General features: G+C 19.9%; 1 protein-coding gene across 2 annotated transcripts in view; it reads right to left on the bottom strand.

Moving 5' to 3' along the window:
- LOC102679912 (ras-related and estrogen-regulated growth inhibitor-like) overlaps positions 1–5,143 on the bottom strand; it is a 117,519-nt gene that overhangs the window by 71,631 nt on the left and 40,745 nt on the right. The window lies entirely within an intron of this gene.

Below are 5,143 nucleotides of genomic sequence, written 5' to 3'. Positions count from 1 at the left end.
TATTATATTATAAGAATAAATATATATATATATATATAAATTGGAAAAACAGATTTGGGAATTATGTCAATTGAATTTTTGAGAAGAAATTAAAATTATAAATATTCCTATATTTTTAATTAATTAATTAATTATTATTCTATTTGAATCAAATATTTGAAATAAAAAATTATTTTTTATATATAATTCATTATTTTGAATAATTATTTTTTATCTTATTTGAAATAAAATATATTTAATTTTGATTAATCAATATTTAATATTTGCAGAACTTCCTCCACTCTCGGTTTTCTCAAGTAATTGCTTAAGAGAATCATTTCTAATAGCTAATCCTATTCCCTTCACATATGTACTTATATACTATGCAACTGGCAACTGGTATACGTGATCTATCAATCGAACATGAATGATCTATTGATCATCCATAATGCACGATCTAATCTCTTTCCAGTTGAACTACATTCTCATGGGCCACGAAATTTATAGATGACACACGGATGCATTTGTGCATTACTTTCTAATTATCATTTAAAATTATTTCATGCAATCAGCACATATAGTACTAATTAAATTGTTAATCGAAAATTGTATAAGATACTTGTATAAGATATATAGATACATGAAAAATATCGATTATTTCTCATGATCATTTGGTAAGAAATGATAGCTTTTGTATATTACTTTATCAAGGGATACTAGGGATCGAAATCCTTGTTTCAATACTTCGAAGAGCAATCGAATTTAATTCATGTTTTTATATTCGATTAACTATTACTTTTTATCCATGCAAATTGTTCTCTTGAAAAAAGATAATGAATAGCGAAGAGAATATATGGAGAATGTAACTGGGTAAAATAAAACTTGATTATATAGAATTGATTGAAAATCGATAAACTCTCTGTAGGATAGAGAAAACTCTGCTTTCTATTTGATTAGTTGTTAATATAAGTGAATTTTGCTCGGTCTAGTGTTTCTGACATATGGTGCGATCATTGAGTATTTTAGACATCTTTATTAGATCAGAGTTACAGAGAAAATCGATTATCCCAACTAATTGAAAAATAAACTTATTCAAATAAAGAATTTTTTCAATAATCGGTTAGAAACAACTAGCAAATTTATGAATACATGAAAAATTAAAATTGAGCAATTTAATTATTAATTATTAAAATAGAAATGCATTAGAAAAAATAAATTAATTTTTATCTAACTTAATCTAATCTAAAATTTTTTAATCTGAAATTTGGAGAACTAGTAAAGTGAAATTGAAAATTTTATTGTATTTAATTCTATTCTATTTGATATAATTCTTTTCTTTATTTAGAGACTTTCTGGTTATTTTTAAAAAGAAAAGAAAAGAATAAAATAAATAAAAAATTTATAAAGTTCAGTTTAGTAAAATTTACTAATTTTAAATTATACTTTCGATTTGAAAATGGTATATAAATAAGAGAATAAATATGAACTTTAAAAAAGAAACGATTTTGAATAATTTTTCAAACAAAGAAGATTAAAGAATGTATAGAATAGCAAGTATAATATAAAGATGGAAGAAAAAAAAAAGAGAAATAAAAGTAAGAAATTTGAAAAGAAAGTAGCGTAATAAAATGGAAAGATAAAAATGTAGTTATAAAAGAGAAAGAAAGTGGAACAGTGGAAAGTAGTGATAGGGAAACAGTATAAGAGAAAAAAAAGAAAAAGAAAAAAACGATAAGAGAAAGGATAAAAGATAAAATGAGAAAAAAGTGAAGTTAGAAACAATAATAGGAAGAACAATAATGAAAAATAATATAAAAATAAGAAGAAAGACAAGGAAGATAGAAAGGCAATAGAAAAATATTAGTTTTAATTAATAATAAAATATTAAATGAATTATTTTATGTATTTATCATAAAATTTATATAATTGATAAATATATTAAAATTAAAAGTAAAAAGAATTTTAGGAAAAATAAATAAATGCAAAACTTTATATTATGACAAAGATGTCTCAATATTTTCATTTTACAAAATAATTATCATCATTGAATATACTATTATATATAATAAATTAAATTATAATTATTATATATAATCGCCAAACATCATATCTTTTTTCAATATTGTTTTAATTTTAATTAAATTAATTTAAATATTTTAATCTGTCTTTTATTTGAAAATATTATTTTTTCAAATTTTTTGAAATGCTATAAAATACTCTAAAATATTCAAATATATAAAATAAAATAAAATAAGAAAATCAATAATTGAAACTATATAAATCATCATCATTTCTATCCAATATTCACAAAATTAAATTGCATAATAAGTCAAAAATAGATTTTTTTAAAAAAATAAATAATATTATTTAATTTATACTTGATCTCATGATTACAATTATTTTAAATCATAATCCTATCAGATTTACAGTTTCGATCTTCTCGCGTTTTATCTAGAGTATAGAATAATTGTCCTGTATGCCTTCTCTTATTTCGTTCCAGTTTTTCATCATACATGGGACATTAGTATATTGATGATATTGATCTGTAATCGATTTTAAAAATCAATTAAGCGATTATGCCTCTTTAAATATAGTATATAACAAGATTATATGAATTCCTAAGAATATATGCTAATTACATTCACTGATTATTAATAATTTTCTTGAGAAATTAAGTTTGTAGATAATTATCTTATTTATTTATTTTTTTTTCTTTGAAGAAACTAAATGGATTTCAAAATTAAGATATATGTATATTGATATCTAAGAGAAAAAATTGTATATATATTTAAAAAACAAAGTAATGTAAAAATATATTTAAAAAACAAGTCTATTATAAAGTTCATATAGATATAGATATAAATATAAATATCATATAGATATCATTATAGAATTATGGAAATGCTCCAGCAAATTTAATAAGAATATAATATAAAATAGCTAAAATTTTATGCATAACAAATATTCATTGATATGCTTTAAAATTAAGTAATATAAATAATAAATTTAAATAATGACTTAAAGATATATATTATTTATAAAATTTATTTTTTAATAATTTAGGGAAAAAAATGTAATTAACCAAATTAAATTAGAAAAACATAAAGATATTTGACTATAGATATTACGAATCATAAAAAAGAAAAAACTTAATATATTTAATAAATTGAAGAAAACTTGTCAATAGAAGAAATTTTATCATTTTAGAATATTACTGCGCGTATAATAAAAATTATTCTATAATATAAAAAATATAATATAATAGTATAAAAAATATATTATTCTAAATATTAAGAAAAATATCAATAATTATATTAGCATTAATACAATTCAAAATATTGTATTAATTGCTTTATATTTATAGTTATATTTATAATATATTTTTATATTTATTTATTATTTATATTTATATTTTTAACTGGTTATAATTAATATTTAATATTTATAACTTATAATTGTAATTATAATTAATAAATATTTTATAATTATAATTAACAAAGTTGTAATATTAATAATAATACCAATTTATGTTTATAATACAAATATTACAAACATTAAATATTTAACAAAGTAATACTAAAATTTAAAATAAATTATTAATAATTTTTTATATAATTAATTTTAATTGAAATTGTGTTTCTTTAATGATATGTTAAATCTCTTAGATTTTTATCTTGTGTATCTTCGATTTATACTTCATTATAAATCATATTAGAAATAATTTAAAATCTTACTTTTTATCATTAGAACATGTATAAATAAATATATATAGTATATTTAGTATATATAGTATATTATCAAATTTTGATTATAACAGTTTTATAGATTCTTTGTTTAAAAAAAAATTATTTCAAAAAATATAAAAAAATACGCAATTACAATATCTAGATCTTCTTCGAAGTTTTAGAAAACTTTATTATATACATTTATAAGAATAAGAAAAAATTTTTTAAAGCAATTATACTTCTTCTAAAAAATTGTTAAATATTTATAATTCTACTAATAAAATAATTTTATTAAAAATCAGAAAATATATAATTAAAATTTATTAAGTTTTAAATTACATTAATTATATTAAATTCTATTAAATTTTAAAAATATTTTATCAAAATAATTTATATAGATTACAAAATAAAGATTATAGGCATTTACAGAGTTTTAAATAATTATTATCGCAACTTGATCACGCTTTGATGCTCGCAATCAACATCACGTGCATCAAGAAATCGGTTCATTGAGCCGATTCAATGATCTTCGCCGATCGTATCGTAAGAAAGAGTACGAGAAATGATCCTTCTACTTATAAAATAGATGATCAGTCTTTTCATAAACGAGAGATCGAAATGGGGTCATGGGACACGCGACACAGAGGCTTATGACATACACAAGAGTTTCTCTAATCCAGTAGATCAATCAGTTCCAGAAGAGTAATTCCGTGATGTATGTAGTTAATCGGTCGAGAACTCGGTGTTTTTCCATCGATATATCTTCCAGCTGGACGGAATAATTCCGTCCCGATTAACGGGTAACGCGGAATCATAAATTCTCGTTTTCATAAACTGTTGGCGCTTTTAGATCGGATCCACAAGATTCGTTTGATCTCTTCCTGAGATCCTTACGGTATATAATCTGCGGTTATGTCGACGAGTGAATTATGGTTAAATCGTGAAAGAATTTAACAGATTTATGATGTATTGTAGATGATCAAATGAATAATGTCTTTTTTTTTCGTGATAGAAATTATATTATATTAAGAATGGAAATTAAATATTACCTTATTTAGATTTCAATTTATTATTCCGAATGATATTATGTTGCCCTTATGTCCATTGATTATTTATTATTTCATATTTTATTATTTATTATTTTAAATTTATTACATTAATTTTTAAAATTAATGTAATTAATAATTAATTACATTAATATTTAAATTTCTTAATTTAATAATATAGTAAAAAATATTCTTCATTATTTTAATATTATTTTTTATTATTATTTCTATTTTATAAATTAAAATTATATATTTATATAAATAGATATAGAAAATATTTTAAAGATAACAAACTATTTGTTTATAATTGCTTGAAAAATGCAAATTGGCATAATAAAATTTCATGAATTTCATGAACATAAGAAATAGAAGTGCGACATATATAAAAATATT

Source organism: Apis dorsata, unplaced genomic scaffold (genome assembly GCF_000469605.1).
Source record: "Apis dorsata unplaced genomic scaffold, Apis dorsata 1.3 scaffold_242, whole genome shotgun sequence".
Classification (NCBI taxonomy): Eukaryota; Metazoa; Arthropoda; class Insecta; order Hymenoptera; family Apidae; genus Apis; species Apis dorsata.
The sequence above is the reverse complement of the archived record's forward strand: the minus strand, read 5'-3'. Positions and strand labels throughout refer to the sequence as shown.